Source organism: Macaca thibetana, chromosome 19 (genome assembly GCF_024542745.1).
Source record: "Macaca thibetana thibetana isolate TM-01 chromosome 19, ASM2454274v1, whole genome shotgun sequence".
In the NCBI taxonomy this organism is placed as follows: domain Eukaryota; kingdom Metazoa; phylum Chordata; class Mammalia; order Primates; family Cercopithecidae; genus Macaca; species Macaca thibetana.
The window spans coordinates 54637074-54650313 of NC_065596.1; the positions used below are offsets into that span (position 1 = coordinate 54637074).

Consider the following 13240-nt stretch of genomic DNA (forward strand, 5'->3'; position numbering starts at 1 on the left):
GTTGGATTAATCTATTATTTCATAGAAGCAACAATGCTAGTATAAGTAACATGAATATTTTCTCCACCGCATCTGCCTAAATCAGACCAAAAAACTTCACCGACGCTTAACAGCCCAATATTAATAAATATAAACAAGCCAGTATTATTTATACTGTTAATCCAACACAGGCATGCTTATGAGGAAAGGAAAAGTAAAAGGAACTCGGCAAACTCAACCCCGCCTGTTTACCAAAAACTTCACCTCTAGCATTACTAGTATTAGAGGCACTGCCTGCCCAGTGACACATGTTTAACGGCCGCGGTACCCTGACCGTGCAAAGGTAGCATAATCACTTGTTGTTTAAATGGGGACTTGCATGAATGGCACCACAAAGGTTCAACTGTCTCTTACTTTCAACCAGTGAAATTGACCTGCCCGTGAAGAGGCGGACATAAAATGATAAGACGAGAAGACCCTATGGAGCTTTAATTTATTAATGCAGCCAAGATCACATAAATCTATGGACCTTTAAACCACTACACCTGCATTAAAAATTTTGGTTGGAGTGACCTCGGAGCATAACTACCCCTCCGAATAACCTATGCTAAGACTACACAAGCCAAAGCGAACCAACACCTATAATTGGTCCAATAACATGACCAATGGAAGAAGTCACCCTAGGGATAACAGCGCAATCCTATTCTAGAGTCCATATCGACAATAGGGTTTATGACCTCGATGCTGGATCAGAACATCATAATGGTGCAGCAGCTATCAAGGGTTCGTTTGTTCAACGATTAAAGTCCTCCATGATCTGAGTTCAGACCGGAGCAATCCAGGTCAGTTTCTATCTATTCTATATTTCTCCCTGTACGAAAGGATGAGAGAAATAGGGCCCACTTCATAAAGTGCCCTCATTCCATAGATGACCTAATCTCAATCTAACAAAACATCACACACCCAACCCAAGAACAGGGTTTGTTAAGATGGCAGAGCCTGGCAATTGCATAAAATTTAAAACTTTACAATCAGAGGTTCAATTCCTCTTCTTAACCTCGTGTCCACAACAAACCTTCTACTCCTCATTATACCTGCACTAGCCGCCATAGCATTTCTCACACTCATTGAGTGAAAATTACTAGGCTACATACAACTACGCAAAGGACCTAATATTGTGGGCCCTTATGGATTACTACAACCCTTTGCCGATGCAATAAAACTCTTCACTAAAGAACCCTTAAAACCTTCAACATCTACTACCATTCTCTACATCACCGCACCAGCCTTAGCCTTTTCCATTGCCCTTCTCCTATGAAACTCCCTTCCCATACCCAACTCCTAATCAATTTTAACCTGGGACTTTTATTTATTCTAGCTACATCTAGTCTAGCTGTCTACTCCATTTTCTGATCAGGATGAGCATCAAATTCAAACTACGCACTAATTGGAGCACTACGAGCTGTCGCCCAAACAATTTCATATGAAGTTACTCTTGCTATTATTCTATTATCAGTTTTACTAATAAGTGGCTCATTCAACCTTCACATACTTATCACAACACAAGAATATCTCTGACTCCTCCTACCATCATGACCCTTGGCCATAATATGATTTATTTCCACATTAGCAGAAACTAACGAAGCTCCCTTTGACCTCACAGAAGGTGAGTCAGAGCTAGTCTCTGGCTTTAACATTAAATATGCCGCAGGTCCATTCACTCTATTCTTTATAGTTGAATACATAAATATTAGATCTAACAACTACAATCTTTCTAGGCACGTTATACTCCATTTATTCTCCAGAGCTATTCACAACATGCTTTGTTACCAAAACACTCCTCCTGACCTCTCTATTTCTATGAATCTGAACAGCATATCCCCAATTCCATTATGATCAACTCATACATTTACTATGAAAAAATTTCCTCCCACTTACACTAGCACTCCTCATATGATATATCTCAACACCCACTACAATCTCCAGCATCCCCCCCTCAAACCTAGAAATATGTCTGACAAAAGAGTTACTTTGATAGAGTAAATGATAGAGGTCCTAACCCTCTTATTTCTAGGATTATAAGTGTCGAACCTACCCTTGAGAACCCAAATTTCTCCATGCTACCTATCACACTCCATCCTAAAGTAAGGTCAGCTAAATAAGCTATTGGGCCCATACCCCGAAAATGTTGGTTATATCCTTCCTGTACTAATTAATCCACTAGCCCAACTTATTATCTACTTCACCATAATCATAGGCACTCTCATTACATTATTAAGCTCACACTGATTCCTCGCCTGAGCAGGCCTAGAAATAAATATACTAGCCTTCACCCCAATTCTAATCAAAAAAACAAACCCCCGTTCTACAGAAGCCGCTGCTAAATATTTCCTAATGCAATCCACTGCATCTATAATTCTCATAATAGCAATCATTTCCAACAACTTGTTCTCCGGACATTGGACCATAACAAGCAATGCCAGCCAGCTTTCATCTTTAATCTTAACAACAGCCCTCATTATAAAACTAGGTAATAGCTCCTTTCCACTTTTGAATTCCAGAAGTCACCCAAAGAACACCCTTAATTTCCAGCCTACTGCTCCTCACATGACAAAAACTAGCCCCTATCTCAATTATATATCAAATCCACCCATCAACTAATGTAAGCATTCTCCTAACCCTCTCAATCCTATCTATCATAGTGGGCAGTTGAGGAGGCCTTAACCAAACACAACTACGTAAAATTCTGGCATACTCTTCAATCACCCATATAGGCTGAATAACAATAACACTAGTATATAATCCAAATATCACAATCTTCTACCTAGCTGTATATATCATTCTAACAACCACTGCATTCCTAGCTCTCAGCCTAAACTCAAATACCACAACGCTCATACTATCTTGCACTTGAAACAAATTAACTTGATTAATACCATTAACATTATCTACCCTCCTATCCATAGGAGGCTTACCCCCATTAACCGGCTTCCTGCCCAAATGAATTACCATCCAAGAACTTACAAAAAACAATAACTTCACCATCCCCACCATCATAATTATCATAACCCCACTCAACTTGTACTTTTACATACACCTAATCTACACCACCTCCATAACACTATTCCTTACATCCAACAAAATAAAAATAAAATGACAATTCGAGAACACAAAACCCACATTTCTCATCCCCCCATTTATTATCCTTACCACTTTCCTCTTACCAATCTCCCCACTAACCCTAGCTATTCCCTGGAAATGCAGGTTAAGTAAGACCAAGAGCCTCCAAGCCCTTAGTAAGTTAAACCATGCTTAATTTCTGAGATACATAAGGACTGCAAAATTCTACTCTGTATCAACTGAACACAAATCAGTTACTTTAATTTAGCTCAGCCCTTGCTAGATCAATGGGACTCAAACCCATAAAAATTTAGTTAACAGCTAAATACCCTAATCAACTGGCTTTAATCTACTTCTCCCGCCGCAGGGGAAAAAAGGCAGGAGAAGCCCTGGCAGAGGTTAAAGCTGCTCCTTTGAATTTGCAATTCAACATGGAAATCACCTAGGGGCTGGTAAAAAGAGGGCTTAACCTCTGTCTTTAGATTTACAGCCTAATGCTTACTCAGCCATTTTACCCTCCACCCCCCGCCCCCAACTATGCTCATCAACTGTTGGCTATTCTTAACAAACCGTAAAGATATTGGAACTCTGTATCTACTATTCGGCACATGAGCTGGAATCATAGGCACAGCTCTAAGCCTTCTTATTCGAGCTGAATTAGGTCAACCCGGCAACCTATTAGGCAACGACCATGTTTACAATGTTATTATTACAGCCCATGCGTTTGTTATAATTTTCTTCGTAGTTATACCCATCATAATTGGGGGCGTTTGGAAATTGATTAGTACCCCTAATAATTGGCGCTTCTGACATAGCATTTCCTCGCTTAAAGAATATAAGCTTCTGACTTCTTCCTCCCTGTTTACTACTACTACTCGCATCCGCCATAGTAGAAGCCAGTGCTGGAACAGGCTGAACAGTTTATCCCCCTTTAGCAGGAAATTTCTCTCACCCAGGGGCCTCTGTAGACCTATCTTCTCACTTCACCTAGCAGGCATTTCCTCTATTTTGGGAGCCATCAATTTCACCACCACTATTATTAACATAAAACCCCCTGCGATGTCTCAATACCAAACCCCCCTATTTATTTGGACAGTCAATCACAGCAGTCCTACTACTCCTCTCTCTACCAGTATTAGCTGCCGGTATCACCATGCTACTAACAGATCATAATCTCAACACCACTTTCTTTGATCCTGCCAGGGGAGGAGATCCCATCTTATATCAACACTTATTCTGAATTTTCGGCCACCCCGAAGTTTATATCCTCATTCTACCTGGGTTTGGAATAATCTCTCACATTGTAATATACTACTCCAGAAAAAAAGAACCGTTTGGGTACATAGGTATAGTTTGAGCTATAATATCAATTGGGTTTTTAGGCTTTATTGTATGAACTCATCACATATTTACAGTAGGTATAGATGTAGACACATGAGCCTACTTCATTTCTGCCACTATAATTATTGCAATTCCCACTGGTGTTAAGGTCTTTAGTTGACTTGTCACACTTCACAGAGGCAATATCAAGTGATCCCCTGCAATACTTTTAGCCTTAGGTTTTATTTTTCTCTTCATCGTAGGGGGCCTAACTGGTATTGTGTTAGCAAACTCATCACTAGATACTGTACTACACGACACATACTATGTTGTAGCCCACTTTCACGACGTCCTGTCAATAGGAGCTGTATTCGCTATCATAGGAGGTTTTATTCATTGATTTCCCTTATTTTCATGCTATACACTAGACCAAACTTAGGCCAAAGCCCACTTCGCCATTATATTTGTAGGCGTAAATTTAACTTTCTTCCCACAACATTTTCTCGGCTTGCCCGGAATACCCCGACGCTATTCTGACTACCCTGATGCCTACACCACATGAAATATTCTATCATCTATAGGCTCCTTCATCTCCCTAATAGCAGTAATATTAATAATCTACATAATCTGAGAAGCCTTTGCTTCAAAGCATAAAGTCTTATTAATCGAACAGCCCTCTACTAGCCTAGAGTGGTTGCATGGCTGCCCTCCGCCCTACCACACGTTTGAAGAACCAACCTATATTAAAACTAGACGAAAAAGGAAGGAATCGAACCTCCTAAAACTGGTTTCAAGCCAACCCTATAACCCCTATAACTTTTTCAATGAGATATTAGAAAAATTATTTCATAGCTTTGTCAAAGCTAAATTATAGGTTAAACCCTATATATCTTATACGGCTCACCCAGTTCAACTAGGTCTACAAGATGCCACATCCCCTATTATAGAGGAACTAATCGCTTTTCATGACCATGCTTTTATAATTGTATCCTTAATCAGCTTTCTAGTCTTATATGTCCTATCCTCAACAATCACAATGAAACTAACCAACACCAGTATTACAGATGCCCAAGAAATAGAAACCATTTGAACTATCTTACCTGCGATCATATTAGTCTTAATTGCCCTTCCATCCCTGTGCATCCTATATCTGACAGATGAAATCGACAACCCGTCCTTTACTATCAAATCAATTGGACACCAATGATACTGAACCTACAAGTACACAGATTACGGGGGGGTTGATCTTTAACTCTTATATACTCCCCCCATTATTCTTAAATCCAGGAGACCTTCAACTTCTAGAAGTTGACAACTGAATAGTTCTTCCAATTGAAGCCCCATCCGTATAATAATTACATCCCAGGACTTCTTGCACTCGTGAACCGTTCCCACACTAGGCCTAAAAACAGATGCAGTTCCAGGGCGCTTAAATCAAACTACATTTACTGCTATACCACCAGGCGTCTATTACGGACAATGCTCAGAAACTTGTGGTGCCAACCACAGCTTTATACCTATCGTCATAGAATTAATTCCACTAAAAATTTTTGTAATAGGATCTGTATTTACCCTATAAACGTACCACTTCCTACTTCACACTTCGAGTACATCCCTTCCCCATAACTCCTTATAAAATATTCTTACAGACTCACTGTACAGCTACCCCAGCATTAACCTTTTAAGTTAAAGATTGAGAGAAGCATTCCTCTCTACAGTGAAATGCCACAACTAGATACATCCACATGATCCACCATCATCATAACCATACTCCCCACACTATACCTTATCATACAATTAAAACTATTAAACACAAATTACTACCTATCCCTCTCACAAAATAAAACCCTAATACACAAATCCACAATAATCCCTGACAATTAAAATGAATGAAAATCTATTTACCCCATTCACAGCTCCAACAATCCTAAGCCAGCCTGCTGCAGTACCCATCATTTTATTTCCTATATTACTATTTCCAACCTCCAAACACCTTATTAACAATCAACTAATTACTATTCAACAAAACGTAATTCAACTCATTCTAAAACAAGTAATAATAATTCACAACACCAAAGGACAAACCTGATCTCTAATACTGATATCCCTAATTATCTTTTTTATCATAAGCAACCTTCTCGGACTTCTGCCTCACTTATTTACACCCACCACCCAACTATCCATAAACCTAGCTATAGCAATCCCCCTATGAGCAGGTGCAGTAATTATAGGTCTTCGCTTTAAAACTAAAAGCTCTTCAGCTCACTTTCTGCCACAAGGTACACCCACACCTCTTATTCCCATATTAGTAGTCATAGAAACCATTAGCTTATTTATTCAACTAGTAGCCCTAGCTGTACGCTTAACCACTAATATCACAGCAGGCCATCTACTAATGCACCTGATCAGAAGTGCCACACTAGCATTATCAACCATTAGCTTCCCTGCCACCACACTAATCTTCATACTCCCAGTATTAACTATTCTAGAAATCACAGTCGCTCTGATCCAAGCCTATGTTTTCACACTCTTGGTCAGCCTTTATCTACATGATAATACTTAATGACTTACCAATCTCATACTTACCACATAGTCAAACCCAGTCCCTGACCACTAACACGGGCTCTCTCAGCCCTCCTAATAACATCTGGCTTAATTATATGATTCCACTTTTATTCCACTACTCTACTAACAGTAGGTCTACTAACTAACATACTAACCTTATACCAATGGTGACATGATATTGTCTGAGAAAGTACCTATCAAGGCCACCATACAACATCTGTCCAAAAAAGCCTTCGTTACGGAATAGTATTATTTATCATTTCAGAAGTTTTCTTCTTCATCGGTTTCTTCTGAGCATCCTACCACTCAAGCCTCACCCCTACCCCACACCTAGGGGGGCACTGACCACCAACAGGCATTACTCCCCTAAATCCTCTAGAAGTACCTCTTTTAAACACCTCTCTATTACTCACATCAGGAGTTACAATCATTTGAGCCCATCATAGCCTAATAGAAAACAATCAAAAACAAATAATCCAAGTCCTACTCATTACAATCCTACTAGGCATCTACTTCACTCTACTACAAATCTCAGAGTACTTTGAAGCACCCTTTACTATTTCCGATGGTATCTAAAGTTCAACATTCTTTGTTGCCACAGGTTTCCATGAACTTCACATCATCATTGGATCTACATTCCTTATTATCTGTCTTATTCGCCAATTATTATATCATTTCACATCAAATCACCATTTTGGCTTGGAAGCCGCCGCTTGATACTGACACTTTGTAGATGTCATCTGACTGTTCCTCTATATTTCTATCTACTGATGAGGATCCTGTTCATTCAGTATAATTAGTACAGTTGACTTTCAATCAACTAGTTTTGATAGCATTCAAAAGAGAGTAATTAACCTAGTATTAACCTTAACAATTAACACTCTTTTAACCTTACTACTGGTAATCATCATATTCTGACTACCTCAACTTAATTCTTATACAGAAAAAACTAATCCTTATGAATGCGGTTTTGACCCACTAAACTCTGCTTATATTCCATTCTCCATAAAATTTTTCCTAGTTGCCACCACCTTTCTATTATTTGACTTGGAAATTGCCCTATACTAACCCTACCATGAGCCCTCCAAACAACAAACCTCCCCATAATGATTAAATCGTCCATCATATTAATTATCATTCTAATTCTTAGTCTGGCCTATGAATGAACTCAAAAAGGACTAGATTGAGCTGAATTGGTAAGTAGTTTAAACAAATGATTTTGACTCATTAGATTATGATAACCATACTAACCAAATGCCTTCCATCTACATAAACATTGCATTAGCATTTACCATTTCACTCGTAGGCATATTAACCTATTGCTCTTTTCTAATATCCTCCCTACTGTGCCTAGAAGGAATAATACTGTCACTCTTTATTATAAGCACTCTCAAAGCTTCAAACATGCATTTCTCCTTAGCTAATATCATACCCATTGCCCTGTTAGTATTTGCTGCTTGCGAAGCAGCAGTAGGCCTTGCCTTATTAATCTCGATCTCTAACACATATGGCCTAGATTGTATCCACAACCTAAGCTTACTTCAATGTTAAAAATAATTATCCCTACAATTATACTGCTACTGACAACATGATTTTCCAAAAACAACATAATCTGAATTAATCTAACCATACATAGTCTAATTATTAGCCTTATTCCCCTACTATTCTTCAACCAAACTAACAACAATCTCCTCAACTATTCAACCTATTTATCTTCCGACCCGCTAACAATGCCCCTCCTAATACTAACTGCCTGACTCTTACCTCTCATAATTACAGCAAGCCAGTATCATTTACACAATGAATCCCCCCCCAACGAAAAAAACTCTGCCTCTCTATAATGGTTTTCCTATAAATTTCCCTAATTCTAACATTTATAGCCACAGAACTAGTCATATTCTACATTTTATTTGAAACCACCCTCATCCCTACCCTAATTATCATCACCCGGTGAGGCAACCAAGCAGAACGCCTCAACACAAGCACATACTTTCCATTCTATACACTAGCCGGCTCTCTCCCCCTACTTATCATACTAATCTATACTTATAATAACCTAGGCTCACTAAAAGTTACATTACTAACACTTATGGCTCAAAAACTAGCAACTACCTGACCCCACAACCTTACTTGACTAGCATGCATAATAGCCTTTATAGTAAAAATGCCCCTATATGGCCTACACTTATGGCTTCCTAAGGTCCATGTTGAAGCCCCCATTGCCAGGTCAATAGTTCTTGCCGCAGTACTCCTAAAACTAGGCAGCTATGGCATAATACAACTCACCTCTATTCTTAACCCTTTAACAGAATACATAGCTTACCCATTCCTCATGCTATCTTTATCAGGTATAATCATAACAAGCTCAACCTGTCTTTGACAAACAGACCTGAAATCACTCATCACATACTCCTCCATAAGCCACATAGCCCTGTTAATTATAATCTCCCTCATTCAAACCCCCTGAAGCTTCACTGGCGCAATTATCCTTATAATCGCCCATGGACTCACTTCATCCATACTGTTCTGCCTGGCAAACTCAAACTATGAATGAACTCACAGCCACATTATAATACTTTCTCTAGGATTCCAAACCCTACTTCCATTAATAGCCTTCTGATGGTTTACAGCAAATCTTGCTAATCTTGCCTTACCCCTACTATCAACCTAACAGGAGAACTCCTTGGAGTAATAACTTCATTTTCTTGATCATGCGTTATCATTGTACTCACAGGACTCAATATACTAATTACAGCCCTTTACTCCCTCTATATATTTACCACAACACAACGAGGAGTACTTACATATCATATTATTAACATAAAACCCTCCTTTACACGAGAAAACACACTAATACTTATATACCTTTCTCCTATTCTCCTCCTATCCCTTAACCCTAGTATTATTCTAGGTTTCACCTCTTGTAAACATAGTTTAACTAAAACATTAGATTGTGAATCTAACCATAGAAGCCTACTACTTCTTAAATACCGAGAAAGCGTGCAAGGACTGCTAATCCATGCCTCCGTATTTAACAAAACGGCTTTCTCAACTTTTAAAGGATGACAGTTATCCATTGGTCTTAGGAACCAAAAACTTTGGTGCAACTCCAAATAAAAGTAATAACCATGTACACCTCCATTACCATAATAACCCTGACCTCTCTAATCCTCCCAATTACTATTACCTTTATTAACCCCGACAAAAAACCCTTATACCCAAACTATGTAAAAACAATTATAATGTATACTTTTACTACTAGCCTCCTTCCCACAGCCCTATATATTTTCCTGGATCAAGAAACAATTATTTCAAACTGACATTGAATAGCAATCCAAACATTAGAGCTAACACTAAGCTTCAAATCAGACTATTTTTCTATAATATTTATCCCAATCGTACTATTCATTACTTGACCTATTATAGAATTCTCATTATGGTAAGTCTAAAATTAGAGACACCTGAACCACAATAGGCATTCTAATGGAACAGACTCCTGGCAAACCACAAGTATTATACTGATAGAGACACTTGGGCAATCACAAGCATTCTAATGTAAGAGATTGCTGGCCAACACGAGGCACTCTAATGATAGAGACACCTGGCCTAACCCAGGAAGTCTAATGAAAGAGACACCTGGGTGACATTACTGAGACCTCCAAGACCTACAGTGAAAAATGGAATATCCTGCTCTAAAAACAAGGAAGAAGCTATATGAGAAAATGCTTTGTGATGTGTGAATTTATATCACAGCGTTAAACTCATTTTTGATTCAACAGCTTGAAAACACTTTTTTTGTAGAACATATTAATGGACATTTTGGAGCCTATTAAGGCCCATAGCGAAAAATCAAATATCCAGTGATAAAAACTAGAAAGAAGCTATCTGTAGAAATGCTTTGCAATGTGCAGACTTCATATCACAAAGTTAAATCTCTCTTGTCATTCGACAGGATGAAAATACTCTTTTTTGTAGAATCTACAAATGTACATTTTTGAACCCATTAAGTCTATAGTAAAAAACTGAATATCCCATGATAAAAACTAGAAGCAACATATCTGCAAATATGCTTTGTGATGTGTTGATTCGTCTCAACAGATGGAAACTGTGCTTTAATTCACCAGCTTGGAAATACTCTTTTTATAGAATCTACCAATGGACATTTCTGAGCTCATTAAGGCCTATGGTTAAAAAAACAAATACCACACTTTAAAAATTAGACAAAAGCTATCTGTAAAAATAATTTGTGATGTGTGGATTAATCTCAAAACAGATGTGTGTTAAACCTCTGTTTTCATTCAACCAGTTGTAAACACTTTTCTTGTAGAATCTATGATGGGACATTTCTGAGCCCATTAAAGCCTATAATGAAGAACAGAATATCCTGAGATACAAACTAAAAGCAAGCTTTCTGTGAAAATCCTTGCCTTTGCATGGATCCATCTCACCAAACAGATCCTGTGTTTTGATTAATCAGTTTGGAAACACTTCTTCATAGAATCTACAAAGAGACATTTCTGAGCCCATTGTGGCCAATAGTGAAAAAACAAATGTCCTGGGATAAAAACTAGGAAGAAGCTCTCTGTGAAAATATTTTCTGAAGTATGGATTTATCTCACTGAATGGAATCTGTGTTTTGATTCACCAGGTTGAAAAGACGCTTTTTGTGTAGTCTACAAAAAGACATTTCAGAGCCCATTGAGGCCTATAGTGAAAAACTTAATTTTCCTCAATAAAAATGAGAAACAAGCTGTCTGTGAAAATTCCCATTTGGGGATTTATTTCACAAAGTTAAGCATTTGTTTATTTTCAAAAGTTTGGAAACACCTCTTTGCAGAATCTACAAAGGGACATTTCTGAGGACATGAAGGCCTATAGTGAAAAACCAAATATCTGGCAATAACGACTACAAACAAGATATCTGATAATATGCTTTATCATATGTGAACTCATGGATGGAACATGGGTTTTGATTTACCAGGTTGAAAACACTGCTTTTGTTGAATCTACGAGGGAACATATTTGAGCCCATCAAGGCCTATGGTGAAGGATTGAATATCTTGCTAAAAGAACTAGAAACAAGCTTTCTGTGAAAATGCTTTCTGATGTGTGAATTCATCTCACCGAATGGAACCTGTGCTTTGATTTACCACGTGGGAAACACTCTTTTTGTAAAATCTATGAAAAGTAGAAACAGGCTTTCTCTAAAAATTCTTTGTGATGTATGGATTCATCTCAATGGATGGAACTCTGTCTTGATTCACCAGATTGAACACACATTTTTTAAGAATCTGTGAAGTGATATTTCTGAGCCCATTGAGGTCTATAGTGAAAAACCAAATATCCCAAGATAAAAAAAAAAAAAAAAAAAAAAAAAAAAAAAAAAAAAATGAGCCTGGCTGAGAAATTTCTTTGCAATGTGTGGATTCATTTTCCAGAGTTAAATCATTGTTTTGATTTATCAGGTTTAAAAGACTCTTTTTGTAGCATCTATGAGCAGACATTCCTGAACCCATTGAAGCCTATAGTGGAAAACCAAATATTCCACAATAAAAACAAGAAACAAACTATCTGTAAAAATGTTTTGCAATATACGGATTCATCTCACAGAGTTAAACTTGTATTTTGATACAGTAAGTTGGAAACATTCTTTTTGTAGAATTCACGATGGGATATTTCTGAGCCCATTGAGCCCTGTATTAAAAAACAGAATATCCATGATGGAAATTAGGACCAAGTTATGTGTGAAAATGATTTCTGATGTGTGAATTTATCTCACTGAGTAAAACCTGAGTTTCGATTCACCAGGCTGAAAACAATCTTTTTGTATAATCTACAAAGGGATATTTTTTAGACCATTGAGGCCTATAGAAAAAAATCAAATATACAACAATAAAAACTGAAAACAAGCTACCTGTGAAAATGCTTTGCAATGTGTGGATTCATCTCAGAAAGTTAAAACCTATTTTTTTATTCGACAAGTAGGAAATGCTTATTGTTTAGAATCAATGAAGAGACATTTCTAAGCTCATTAAGGCCTATACAAAGTGAATATCCCATGATAAAAACTAGAAATAAGCTATTAGGGTAAATGCTTTGGGATCTGTAGATTCATCTCACAGAGTTAAACTTTTGTTTTGATTCAGCAGGTAGAAAACACTTTTTTTTTTGTGGAGAATCCATGAACAAATATTTCTGAGGCCATTGAGGCCTATAATGAAAAAAAATGAATATCCTGTGATAAAACTTAGAAACA

General features: G+C 37.7%; 2 pseudogenes; both read left to right on the forward strand.

The window, feature by feature from the left end:
• Positions 1 to 720: 720 nt before the first annotated feature.
• On the forward strand, positions 721 to 5998 carry LOC126941731 (cytochrome c oxidase subunit 2-like; annotated as a pseudogene).
• Positions 5999 to 6304: 306 nt separating this feature from the next.
• On the forward strand, positions 6305 to 6982 carry LOC126943626 (ATP synthase subunit a-like; annotated as a pseudogene).
• The last annotated feature ends 6258 nt before the right edge of the window (positions 6983 to 13240 follow it).